We start from the raw sequence: 15,053 nt of genomic DNA, 5'->3' as shown, positions 1-15,053 counted from the left end.
AGAAAGCCTAGCGAGTAAACTCAGCTCAGCTGCATATGCAATCAGGAAAATTAGACAGCTTACCGATGTTGAAACAGCTAGGCTTGTTTATTTCGCATACTTTCACAGTATTATGTCCTATGGGATCTTGCTGTGGGGAAAAGCTGCAGATATTGAAAGTATATTTATACTACAGAAAAGAGCCGTACGATCAATATATAAACTTGGATCACGCGAATCACTTCGTGAAAAATTTAAAGAAATAGGTATTCTTACAGTAGCTTCGCAATACATTTATAATAATATAGTCTTTGTGAGGCAAAATATTACTCTTTATAAATCAAAAGCTGAAATTAACAATCGACTTACCAGAAACGGTCATAAATTAGTGATATCTGCATATCGTCTGCGAAAGGTGCAGAACTCCTTTGTGGGGTTGAGTATACGCTTTTACAACATGATTCCTAAGGAAATTCTTGACCTACCAATGCATACATTTAAAAAATGTGTAAAAACGCATCTAGTACAGCGAGGTTACTATACATTTGATGAATTCCTCAATGACAAGGTAGAATGGAAGCAGCCAGCCTCGCTCTCATCTCCCGCAAGATAGCAAAATGATTGTAAATGTTGATGTTGGAAAAGAGCAACTACTGAGTTTCTTGCCGGCTCTTCTCGGTAGAATCTGCTTTCCGAACCGGTGGTAGAGTCACACAAACATGCATACTTGACGTTTCAAAAGTGCTTATATTAGGCCTACTTGAAATAAATGAATTTTGAATTTGAATTTAGCGCAGGTAGGAGACAAAAGTTATATCCCCAGATTATATCCCCTGACAGGGGATATAATTCACGTGTCCACCTGCTAAATCATCGGAACAGGGGATAGGAGAAATTTACGCCCGTTTATTATCTATACTTATAATAAAACTGTAACTGGAAGATTTCTATACATTTAATATATTTTGAAAATAATATTAAATGTATAGAAAGTACAGTGGTGGGCAAGCTTTAAATGGCTTTATATGGTTTTTTTGGCTTTGAGTCCAATTTTGGCTATCTGTTTGTCCGAGCTAACCTTCGGACCAGTACAACCAATTTTTACCCGACATTCACAGCTAGTAATTACAGCGAGTGATACTTACTTTTTAATTCGGAATATGTACCTAAGCTCTGGATGCGAGCGTGAAGACGTGAAATAAAGCTTGTTTTTTTTTAAAACCTTTTTTTTTAGTCCACTACAAGTTAGCCCTTGCCTATAATCTCGCCTGCTGGTAAGTGTTAATGCAGTCTAGGATGGTAACGGGCTAATCTGTTAGTGGTATACAGTTATATTAGCTTAATCCCTTAGCGGCACGTCTGTGTCGGTAGGGTGGTAACTAGCCACGGAAGAAGCCTCCTACCAGTCCAGACCAGAGAAAATTCAGAAATTATAAATTCCCAAATTTTGCCCTGCCGGTGTTCGAACCTGGGACTGGTAGAATCAAGTGGGAACTTGATTCTACAGCGCTTACGGCAGCGAGGAAGTAAAAAAATCCATATTACAAATTCCATATTTCATGTCGATTAGAATATTGTGAAATAATATGAGTAAGTAGATACTAGTTACCATTTAAGTATCTCAATCCATAGATTAATTTAATTTAACTTTTAGTATCTCTCGTATTTATAACAACTTATATTATAAATGCGAGAGTGTGGCGAAATTCCACGGGATTAATAAAAGGACTTTGACTTCACTTGCATTTGTAGGTAATCCTAAAGGAACTATCTAAAAAGTCAGCAACCTCATTTCCTTGGGTTAACTTGTGCACAGCCAAGACTCAAATTACATGTATCGTAAGATAAGAACATCCAGAAGGCCTACTGTTTTTGTATATTAATTAAGCAATATGTAAATGAGTTGGTCAAAAATTTACATTAAGGTTTTAAGTGTTCATTGCATGTTGTATGAAGAGCTAACTTCAAAAATCTTATAGTCATTAGGCAATGTATCTGTAACCATTCCGTGGTATCTTATACTAAGAACGTGTAATGGGTGTTGACGGAGGTAAGCTAAGCCCGGTCGGTGGCCGCAAGGACGTTGGTGCGCGGGCGGTGTACGTTCAAACTTCATTTTCTTCGTGTGCGTGCGCTCGTAAGCTTTCTTGGCGGTCTGGCGGGGATTGACACTGGGATTTAATGTTGCTACTTTAAAAATATTGCTTTAATCCGCGTAAAAATACAAAAGAAATTATATTAAAACGTAACACAACTAGTGAGCTATATCCATACTGCTAGTTAATATTTAATTACTTAGAGAGAATTATTAAGAGATAAATTACAAGTCTGCGTCACATTTAGATATGATCTTTCGATGTAAGTAATAAAAGTTTGTTATGTGTGTCACACAGTTTGTCCAATTTATTTAATTTATACGCAGGTTAAATACAATGAGCAAACAACTAATGACATTTTAAATTTCGCTGACGTAAATTATTGTCACTAACTTGATGTTTCGAATAGACTAGAATTGAATAGAATATCTTCATTTGTCGCAATGTGTTTCGAGGATGCATATCTGTGGGATTCTTAACATAGTGAAACATTGAAAAGTTCGCTAATTTGAATTACTAGTTTTTATTACGGTGACTTAACTTCTGACTTCCGATCAAATTAGGACATTTTCCTACGGCGCGGTGGCGTACTGTATAATATTTAATATAATGGTATTCGGTTTTCGCCAATGGATTTAATATGATCAGGCTGATACCGGATCACATTAAATCCGTTACACAACGGCAAATCCTCTTAGACTTTAAGGTAGTTTTTAAAAAACGCTTACAGGTCTGTGTATCATAGAAGTAATAGGTGAGTTTTTGTGACAGAGTTGCCGAGCTCGTCGGGGGAAATACTACCGCATGCTTATTTCTGCCGCAAAGCAACATTGCCGTGTTATGAAGGGCGTGGTTGTCAGTTTACTAACTAGACCGTGACCTAGAAACTCAGATTGATGGGCACAGAACAGCAATTTGTAAATCGTGTTTCTTGCATATCCTGCGAAGCGTTGCTCTTATTATAGTCGATGATTTTTTTACTTACTATAAGGTGGTACCGCCCATTACTTATAAAAAAAAAAAGTTTTACTATATTATCAATGGAATCTATTTACGAGCGCTAGCAACACTATCGCACGCCTCTGCGGGGCTGGCTGCGCATATTCATTCACGCACACTGCTGCGTGATTCGTTCAGCGTACGACTGTGTAGCTCGTCGTGGCGCGCTCCGTAACTTTTATTGTTTTTTTTTCAACTTCCCATCGAGCCAACCGCTTGCTCGGTCGTCTTTTACCTGCGTGCGCTTAAAATTTATAAACTGTTTCGTATCCCGTACCCTCTAGTTAAGTGTTAATAACGTTCGCGTAGTTCAAATCTCGAAGTGAAACCTCCGAAACTCCAGATGTTTTAAACTAGCGGCAATAACCTCGTTTAGTGTCAACAAAATAAATAAACAGTGGTAACAAGTTGCCGTACGTAACAAAAAGTATTGTGATAAATTAAACAATGAACTAAACTGGTATACCAGGACGAGAATGGGCTTCGTTCAGTATAGCAACGTGATTATAATCAACCAGAAAGTTTCTACTCCAGCTTCACCCACATATCGTTTATGGTAAGAAAAAAGTTTCGTGTTTTGTTTCGTAACATCCAACTTTTTTGCGAGTTTGTATATTGTATAGGTGCCCATACTATATCGTTACTTGTCAACTTTTGTCTTTTACGTAGCGACGCATGTGTTTATACCCCTATGCAAAATGAGGGGTGTTGCAATTTTGGATGCTGCATTTGTCTGTCTGTGATGCTATTACATCGTAACGATTTACCAATCTTAATGCGGTTTTTTTAAGTCGCAGTGTTTTAACCGCGAAGATACTTTACTTGCTTTCCCAAAAATTTGTATTTATAAATTTATTATAGTACTGTCCTACTTAATTTTTAGGTACTTTCCTTGAGTGATGTATATTATTTTTCTCACGAATTATCTGCAATTTAATAATTCGCAACTCATTTTCTATGAAGCTATTTCGAATGCTCTCAGAGACTATGCAGGTAGATACTACTGCATAGTCTACATACCATAGCAGAGACATATTTTTGGCTATGGTTAAATTAAGGGTAGGGAGATAACTCATTTATACCTACTAGATTTCCTCTTTATAATATTAGTACCTATAGCGGAGCGGTAATAGCCTAGCCTAGTGGCGCAACTACTCGCTGGCGCAGTGGTGAGCGCTGTGGTTTCCAGTTGGTAGTCCCGGGTTCCATTTCTGACATTTGGGCATTTATAATTTCTGAATTTACTCTGGTCTGGTCTAGTGGGGGGCTACAGCCGTGGCTAGTCACCACCCGACCGACAAAGATGTGCCGCTAAGCGATTAAGGGTTCCGGTACGATGTCGCGTAGAAATTAATTAGGATTATGGCACACATGGGCTTAACATAACTGCCGTACCCCTAATACGTTAGTCCGTTATCATTTTAGATTTCATCGGCACTTACATCTGTAGAGATTGCAGTCAAGGGCTCACGTATAGGGGAATATAACAAAAGGCACGGCCGATGCTTTGACAGCCGCGAGGTCGGCGCAGTGGGCAGCGACCCTGCTTTCTGCGTCCAAGGCGGTGGGTTCGATTCCCACAGCTGGGAAAATGTTTGTGTGATGAACATGAATGTTTTTCAGTGTCTGGGTATTTATCTGTATATTATACCTAACTGTTAATGTGTACTATATTCATAAAAATATTCATCAGCTGTCTATGTACCCATAACACCAAGCTACGCTTACTTTGGGGCCAGATGGCGATGTGTGTATTGTCGTAGTAGGTATATATATTTATTTATTCCCACAACTGGGAAAATGTTTGTGTTATGAACATGAATGTTTTTTATTGTCTGTGTGTTTATCTGTATATTATTAGCATTTATGTGTATTATATTCATAAAAATATTCATTAACTATCTTAATACCCTTCAGACAAGCTACGCTTACTTTGGGGCTAGATGGCGATGTGTGTCGTACGTACTGTCGTAGGTAGTATAGGTATTTATTTATTTACTTTGTTATTCTACCAGACAAATATAAGCTTTTTCGAACCTCTGATACCTAGTTACTTTGTTATTCTTCACGTTCACATCAATATAACTCACACGAGACAACCTATTTACAATCAGAGAGGCCCAATCATTAGTTTGGCCTCATCTAAATTGCAGCGTGGCCTGTGGTAATGACTCCGCATTGTATCCATTGCAGCAATTTGCATGTATTTGAGCCGCCTGCGAGACGCTATGAACAGTCCCAACATCCTATTGTATTGCTAAATGAAGACATTATTGTACCGGTGCTCTGCTTGCTTTTGTCTTGTATCTATGTCTTTATTTTTATCTAAGAAAAAGTAAGAGCTTTTTAAATAATTGATGTGCATGATTGCTGTTTTTTTTTAAAGTACAGAATCCCAAGAAATGTGTGCAAGCTACTCATTGATAAGTTAATCGTATTGCATTCATTACACGAATGAGTTATTAAAAAAATAAATTATAAACAACACGTGACAAAAAAAATGTATACTTATGTACCTACACGCGTTAGAAGTTTTACTTCTGTGGCGTAACAAGCTCATTGTCGGACCACCAAGTTTTGAAAATTTGGAATTTTGTATAATTTAATCAATTAAATCATCGGAATGAGCCCGCAGACTTTGACAATTGAAAGTTTACACTGTCAAAAATTATAGCTAGCTTCAGGGTGTCGGTTATTTGTGACGGTGTGCGCGCGCATCATAAAAATTTAATCTCATCATTTTCCTAACGCGCCAAAACAAGTATAACTTCAAAAAACAACACTGAATTTTTTAAATACTTTATAAATGATAAAATAATATACAAATTCTAATGCAAATAATATGAAAGAGAATGGCAAACCGTCAAGTTAGAAGAGGCCTTTAGTATATCACCATCAGTGGATTGTTTGTTATTGGTTACTTATTGGTGAAGTTACACGTCGCCTTCATTAAACAAAATATACATTGTATAATATTAGAACTCATTAATTATAAGTATAGTTACTGGCCAGTCATAATAATTAAGAACGCCGCATAACTTACTTTTTAATTAAAATGTAAGTACCTACCTAACACTTTGGTTAATTTATATATTACTTTTGCGCCTTAATATACGAGGCCCTCCGTCATACCTATCCAACCACTTCCCGCCACTTTTTTAAGGTCCGGTCAATCATGTTGGAGGCTTATGCTTTCCGATACGTGGTCGCAGCTTCAGAACATATTTTCCCCTGCAGCCATCGGTTCTTTAACAGCCATGGCCTGACCTCGGTCACTTCAGCTTTGCTAATTATACTATTGAGGAAGAATTTGGTAATATACAACATCTTAGACGTAAAGAACAAGATGGTAATTTTCGGAAACTGCCTTGTTATAAAAAGTTTATTCTACCGAAAACACTTAATGTGTACGGAAGAAGGAATTATAAATACATATTACCCAAAATATTTGAAGATCTCCCATCCGCTTTGCAATGTATAAATGAAAAAATATATATATTTTTAAGGAAATGTAAAAGACATTTTTTAGCTAATATTTAAATAAAAATGCCACTGTTCGACTAAGATTGTCTAAATGATTTAAATTAAGATTAAGTTACATTTACATTTAGATTAATATTTTTAAAGATATATTTACTTGCGAACCCTCCATCCCCACCATAAACGCATAGTTTCTAAGGGGATGGATAATTATGTTGGAAAATATTTGTTACTTTTATTTGTATTATTTATTTGTAAAACCAATTATTTAATATTTTATTAGAAATACATAACTATAACCTAAAATAAACTATTTAAAAACTAAATAAAATCTAAAACGTCCTCGAAACCACCGCAGCGAGGCACAGTTCCTAAGATGCTGGCAGCATTTCCCCTCTGGATGGCCAAACTAATTCGTTGGCCAAGGTAACTGCCCGCTCTAGGATCACCGGTAGACTCGATAACCCTTTTCGATAATTCTTTGAAAAGGGCTCTTGCCTCCGGACCCCACGGTCCCAAAGTCTCTACACCAAAAGGCACAAAAATGAAGCTGCTATCCAGGTTTTCATATTTACGCCTCTTGGCCTGCTCGGCACTGGAAGCAGCCGCACCTACCATTGACGAAGTGGCCTGGATGTGTGATGCAGCTAGGGTATCTTTTATTTTGAACAATAAATTAAAAAAAAAAAACCCACGTCTCTAGTCCACAGCTAGACTAAATGCTTCCCTTATTATCACAACGCTGGGCAGACGGGATAGTGATCTCAGTAGATAGCAGTAGACCGTGATCTGTCATATTCCATAAGTCGCCTCGTACGGCATCCGCGGAAAGTGGGACTTTTGATCAAAACAATTAATTTTACTGCAGTTAGTCAGCTGTACGGTATTAATAGATGCTCTAATAATTCTGCACTATTATCAGCTATTAATATGAAGCTATCAGTTCCTGTTGATATCTCAGAAATTACTCGCTGGTCTAGTGGTTTGCATGTTCAACGACATACGGATCACAAGGTCTTGAATTCGATTTCCGGGTCGGACTAAGAAATGTTAGGTATTGAAATGTCCATCTCTGTCGGCCGATTGGCGCAGTGGGCCGCGACCCTGCTTTCTGAGTCCAAGGCTGTGGGTTCGATTACCATAACTGTCAGTTTTACAGTTTTCGAATTTTTCAGTGTCTGGGTTTATATGTGTATATTATAAGTATTTATGTATATTATTCATAAACATATTCAGCGGTAATCTTAGTCCAATAACACAAGCTACGCTTACTTTAGGGCTAGATGGCGATGTGTGTATTGGCATATTATATTTATTTATTTATATATCTCTAGGATAGCAAGGTTTATGTGTGACAAATTTATCACTGTGCTGTGGTTAAGCCAAACATTTATAAAAAAACAAAATAATAGTCATACTTTCGCATTTATAATATAAGTATTGATTGTATTGTCATTCCTAAATATTGAACCTTACCTTGAACTGCAGGGTTACCGGTTTTACGGAGTGCTTAACCTTTGCCAGTCCTAACTTTGCGTATACCATACATGGGTGGACTGTATACCCACGCACTGTGGTCTGTACCATACTGTGACAAAGATATTATAGGTATCTAGTTATATACCTACGCATCTGTGTTTCTATAGGACTAGATTCGGCGAAAACTGCACATTTTTCCCTGAAAGAAATGCTTTGCGTTAAACCAGGTCAAAATCTATAGACATTCCGAATTTAACTCAAATAGCTGTAACTCAGTTTTTGCGTGAAAGAGTAACAAACATCCATACATCTATGCAAACTTCGGTATTATATATTTACATACTAAATATAATACCGAAGTTTATACTTCGGAATTATATACATAAATACTCAGAATAAACATATAAACACCCAGACACTGAAAAACATTCGTGCTCATCACACAAACATTTTCCAGTAGTGGGAATCGGACCCACGGTCTTGGACTCAGAAAGCAGGGTCGCTGCAAACTGCGCCAATCGACCGTCAATAAGCATGGCGATAGTACTTCGAGAACCTAAATGTTCATCCCCTATATGATATCCCCTACGTAAAAGTACAAGTTATGGCTGTCAACTTCATTTTAATGGGTGAAGATGACACCATTTGGTAGTATTTGTTTTAAGTAGGTAGAATGACCAGCAATGCCGACCGTTTTATAGCAGGCTGAAGTCATATAGGGATTTTTTACGGCACAGGCGTGGACTGTATGTATAATAGTATCCCATTTTATTGCTCGCGTTATAAACTTTGATTGCGCCCATGATCTTATCCAGACTAGCTTTGATCGCTGAGTTCAACGTATCCTACCTATTCCGAGAACAGTAGTAGCCTTAGTACACGATTTGCTAGTACGTAGAGTAGCTAGGGCTTTAGACTGAGCTTTTGTAAAACAAAAATCAGAATTGCAGGATTTGCGAGTCTAAATCGAGCGTCATAAGGTCAATTTCACTTTGACGGTATGGAGTTTGATATGTTAAAACGACTCCTCGATTGTGTGCGAGCAAATCTTGTACTAAGGGTACAGTAGCTCCTTGTTGGTTTGCTTGTGAGAGTCCATTGTTCCGTCCACTATAGGTAATAGTTGTTTTCAGGCGATATTATGTGCGTTCATTGTGACCGACATGCTGGTAGGCACGTAGCGTTTGTTTTGTACAGTGGTGTAAACAAATGTTTCAGATTTACGGATATAAATAATCTAGCTATATAAATTTATAATAACACTAAAGAAGATTTTTTTTTCTTTTTTAATCCCAACTTTCGGAGAACTCTATAGCTTTAAAAATTCCTTAATAAGGGTAAGGGTAAGAAATTGTTTTTCTAAGTTCGACATTTTTCAAGTTAGGTTTTTCAATGAACATTAATGAAATGAAATGAAATTTATTCGCTGAATATGAGCTTACATAGGGTCTTATTATAATATAACATTCCTCCATATTATACTATTAAGCATGCGAAATGTAAAATGCACAACAAGAACAATCATTACACATGTCTGCATAATCTTGTTGAGCAAGCATTGAAAAGTTATTTAATATTTAAGGCTGTCAATTAAAATGGTAAAATAATTTTTTCAGGATTTATATACCTTCTAAACATTTAACCTCCTAAAGGAGGAAAAAGGGGATGAAAGTCCGTCATTTTTTAATTTGTATCGATGAAAAATGGGTTTAGGCTGGCCATTATAATGACATAATACGTGTTTCAGGGTTTATAAAAAATTTATCCCCAAAGAGATTTAAGTAGGGGATGAAAGTGTATTTGTTAGAATTCATTTCTGGAACTACAAGTATAATAGCACAATTCTTAAAGGTCTAGGAGTCGGGCAACTAAATATAATAAAAGCTAAAGATTGACGTTGCTGACGATTGAAGTTTATAAATATTCTTTATATTATTAGTAGGTACGATATAGTAGCAATTTTAGGGGATGCCTTCGTTGTCATATTGAATAAAACTCAAAAGCTCTTATTGGCAAATTATATTTCTTCAACAATGGTTTATGGTTACCAGGCTTTCATAAATTTAGTGAGGAGCAACGTAAAACGCTTTGTAATGTCACGTTCGCGCCTACTTGTTTAGCTCTCGCCCATAAAAGTAATAATTTTCGCAAATACCTACGCGCACGATTCTAGTAACAAGTGTATTTTAGTAACAAACAGTTAAATACAGTTTTATGTATTTCCCAGTAGTTGTCAAATTGAGCAAGTTTCTAAAGAATAGATACATTCAATACTGATTGAACGGTCTTGAAAAGCCACATAACGAGATTGGGGCTTTTGTGTTCAGAGTTCTAAAGCTGTTGGCAATGACTTCTGATTACCTACATGATTTGTAAATTTTAATAACGTCTGATAAGCGGAAGTCTTCGGTAAAAGGAGCAAATTAGGAAGTTATAATTTCTTAATTTTCCCTGGTAGGTTTCGACTGGAGGCTCCAGCCGTGCCTGGTAACTACCCTGTCGACAACGACGTGCCGCCGAGCGATTAAGCGTTCCGGTACGAAGTCGCGTAGAAACCGATCAGAATCATGGGTTAAATCATCATCATCATCATATCAACCGATAGACGTCCACTGCTTGCAGTGACGTGCATAGAGGTGCACAGGGATTGCAGATGATATAAAATGTAGAAAATCTCCAGTCAGAGTTATAAAAATAAAATAAATAAATAAATATACTACGACAATACACACATCGCCATCTAGCCCCAAAGTAAGCGTAGCTTGTGTTATGGGTACTGAGATAGCTGATGAATATTTTTTTATGAATATAATACACATAAATACTTATAATATATTGATAAACACCCAGACACTGAAAAACATTCATGTTCATCACACAAACATTTTCCAGTTGTGGGAATCGAACCCACGACCTTGGACTCAGAAAGCAGGGTCGCTGCCCACTGCGCCACTCGGCCGTCAAAAAACCTAAGGATAGGCATTGTAAGAGTAATAAAAAGCCTACCCTTAAGTATTTATAACTCGTACAGGAGATTTTCTTCGTTTGATATCATTTGCATGCCTGTGCATACCCTCAATGCACGCCACTGACTGCTGGCTAAGGTCTTTTTAGGGAGTTTCAAATTCCACGGTTCTGTGCCGCTTGAATCCAGCGGCTACCTGCGTCGCGCTTAATGTAGTCTGTCCACCTCGTTGGGGGTCGACCAATGCTGCGCTTACCAGTGTAATATGGGTTTAATATAACTGTCGTAACCCTAAAAAGTTATCCCGCTACTTTCCTAGACTGCACTATCATTTACCATCAGGTATGATTCAAGTCAAGGACTCTAATGGAAAATAAAGTTCAAGATGGAACTAACGAAAGTTTTTAATTTGTATCATACCTAGTAAAGGCATTGTCTTGCCTTCAGATATTTGTAACTAACGATACAAAATTAACCGGTTTTGGACAGATCTAGTTATCGTTACCATAAATAACGTTTCGTTATTTTGATAGAAATAAATAAGCCGATGCATAAACGAAATAAGTATCGGTAGGTAGGATTTTACGCTATCATAACGTTATTTTATCTTACTGTGCGTTGGCGCGCGAGTCAAGATATCAAGACCTTCGTGGGTATATTTTATTGAATAATAGAATCCATAAAAACTTCAATATGTTACAATACTGGTTTAAACTCAAATATACAATAGCATATATTTGTATACTGTGGTATTATAATATATCATGTACTGTTAATTATAACAACGCTTTTTTACTGATTGCTAGTGACCGTTAAACATTCCGGCCTACCTTTAAAGATCTGAATCCGATCTCCATGTATACCAAGTAAATTGGTAAAATAGTGAGAATTTAACTGTGTACCTATATTTTTTATTATTCCACTAAAAAGTAGCCGTTGACTGACATCTCACCTATTGGTAAGTGAAGATACAATCTGAAATGGTAACGGGCTAATCAGTTAGGGTATAGCAGTTATATTAAACCCATACACCTAATCGGTTTCTACGCGACATCGTACCGGAACGCTAAATCGCTTAGTGGCACGTCTTAGACTGTATTTATTTATTTATTTATACACACTTTTATTGTACACCGAAGATGAAAAAAGTAGTTACAGAGTTATAAATACTGAGCAAGAGAGTACAATTTGGTGGCCTTATCGCTACATAGCGATTTCCTCGAAAATATATATATATATATATATATATATATATATATATATATATATATATTACATATAAATACAAAAAAAAAAGATATAAACATACATGAAATTACCCATAATTAATGTAAACTACTAAAAATCATATATAAATATACAACATATATATAACATAAATCATCAACTGTAGGGTGGTAAATAGCCTCGGCCGTGGCCACCCGCCAGATCAGACCAGAGAAAATTCAGAAGTTATTAATTTCCAAATTGACCATGCCGTCGATCAAACACGGGACCTTCCACTTAAAATCAGAGCGCTCACCGCTGCGCGAGTGTCGTTATAATATCTGAAATAAAGCAGTGTCTTATATGGTCTTAAACAATGGAGTCTTCGGCAATAAAATCAAAAATGATATACGGGCTTATTGTGTCAACAGTTTATAGTGATATCACCGCCTTAACTGGTCCTACGTTGTGTTAATTAACTTTTTGAAAGCACTGCGGGCGGAGAGACCCGCTGTGATTGTTTTAAATGCTCGTTATTTTATTAATAAAGATATTACTTGTATCGTCACTGATACTGTAATGAAAGATTATGATATACTTATACGGTGACTTTTATGTACGAATGTAGTTATCTTCACCATCTCACTTCTATGTACATATTTTACACGTTATGTACGCATCAAAATCATCAATCATCATTTTGGAGGCCGATTGGCGCAGCGGGCAGAAACCCTGCTTTATGAGTCCAAGGCCGTGTGTTCGATTCCCACTACTGAATTTTTTTATGTGTGATGAATATGAATGTTTTCAGTGTCTGCGTGTTGATCTGCATATTATAAGTATTTATTTATATTGATCATAACAATGTTTATCAGCCGTCTAACTACCCATAACACAACTTTTTTATATTACGACAATACACACATCGCCATCTAGCCCCAAAGTAAGCGTAGCTTGTGTTATGTGCACTAAGATGACTGATGAATAATATAGGTATATAAATATTTTTAATATAACCATCTTAATTCGGTGTAATGTCCATAACAAAAACTTTTGCTAGTTGTGGGAATCGAACCCACAGCCTTGGACTGATCAAGCAGGGGCGTTGCCTACTGCGCCATTCGGTTGTCAACTCAATAAATCTTTCAACATAATAAAGCTGTTTAATTAAATAAGAAATATTTATATTTATATAATAATATAAATTTATAATAATATTATTTATATAATAAAATAAATTTATATTTATATAATAATTTATTATAAATATATATATATATATATATATATATATTTTTTCAATTTCGCTAATTTTACGTCGCCATTTTTTTAGACTTATAAGATAGGCTTATTCCAGTCGGTAATAAGATATCAGCCTGATATACCTACTTGTACTAGTATTTGTCGGTTCGCTTGTCAATTCTTAGAAACACTTTATTGCACGTAAACACACAGGAAAAGAAACATTAAGGAGTATACAGTAAACAATGTAGACATGCAAAGGCGGCCTTATTGCTGTAAGCAATCTCTTACAGGCAACTTTTGTAGAGAGGACTTACAGCAAGAAAACGGAATAGTGCCAAGAGTGTTTTTATATATACATAAATACCAATTTTTTTTTTATGTTTATAGACGAGCGCTTGAATCACACCTGATGGTAAGCGATGATGCAGCCTAAGGTGGAGCGCGCTTGCCTAGAAGATGCTTATTCACTGTTGATTTGAACTGGGACTCATATTGTAGGAACTGGGGAAAATGGAAGCTGGAAGAGCATTCCAGATCCTAGCGTTGTGGATCGACCACGTAGGGATGGAAATCCTTACGGTGCCTCGCGGTTCGATGGTAAAAAGGCGAGGGGGGAACTAGATCAAATAGTTCTTGAGCACACTCTCCGAAATAATATCCTATAGAATACCGAAGGGCAGGCAACCTTGCGACGATGTTCCAGATTGTATATATCGTAGGAGTTAAGCCTAAAGCCTCTGTAATTACGCAACAATGCTGATTCGAAATAAGCATGGCGGTACTTGCGATGCGCGGCGTTATTTGTGCGGTTTTGCACGCGAATGTGTAAAATTGTGATTGTAAAAGGTATTTTGTTCTCGCCTGTACCGTGTAATTACGTATGAGTGGCTATATCAGCTTATCTGTTAAGAAGTTTTACTACCATTTATGAGTAAACATTCGTACCTACCTTGCCTTCCCCTTATCAATACGGGTCAATCGGTTTGATGCGACTTATCACTATCTGTTGCGAGTGCTTCGGAAATATTTGTATACATAATTATTTTGTATCACTTTTAACTGACTTAAAATCGGAGGTAGTTATTTCATATTGGCCTGCACCAGTAATTGTATGGGTAAAAAATAATCGCAATTTTTGAAAGTTTAGGTTTTCTTTCAAATTCATTTATTTCAAGTAGCTAGTAGGTATGTTCGGAAGACAGATTCTATAAAGAAGAAGTCAGCAAGAAACTCAGCAGATTGCTCTTTTCAACATAATTTAACGGTTTAACAATCTTTAGAATTTTTCAATGTTAGAGATGAGAGCAAAAGCGATAAGCATTTCCAAAACGTCAATTCTGTCCGTTTATATTGATTCTACCGAGAACATGTTAAAGAAGAAAATCAAGTACAAGTTATAAAAAACTTAAGGATAGGCATTGTAAGAGTTATAAAAAGTCTACCCTCAAGTATTCATAACTTGCACTGAAGACTTCATTTTATATCATCTGCATACCCTGTGCATACCAATATACCCTATAATAAAATTGTTCAGTTGGTTCATAGTTTACTCGGTTAGTCCCCGATTAACATGTTATATTACAGAATGCATATTACGACAGGAT

General features: G+C 36.5%; 1 protein-coding gene across 1 annotated transcript in view; it reads left to right on the top strand.

Moving 5' to 3' along the window:
* The first annotated feature begins 3,222 nt into the window (after nt 1-3,222).
* LOC120633648 (semaphorin-5B) overlaps nt 3,223-15,053 on the top strand; it is an 81,196-nt gene continuing 69,365 nt past the window's right edge. Inside the window, exon 1 of the mRNA XM_039903938.1 lies at nt 3,223-3,630. The gene's annotated coding sequence lies outside the window, so the exon portion shown is untranslated. The remainder of the gene's footprint in view (nt 3,631-15,053) is intronic.

Source organism: Pararge aegeria, chromosome 22 (genome assembly GCF_905163445.1).
Source record: "Pararge aegeria chromosome 22, ilParAegt1.1, whole genome shotgun sequence".
Taxonomy (NCBI): domain Eukaryota; kingdom Metazoa; phylum Arthropoda; class Insecta; order Lepidoptera; family Nymphalidae; genus Pararge; species Pararge aegeria.
The sequence above is the reverse complement of the archived record's forward strand: the minus strand, read 5'-3'. Positions and strand labels throughout refer to the sequence as shown.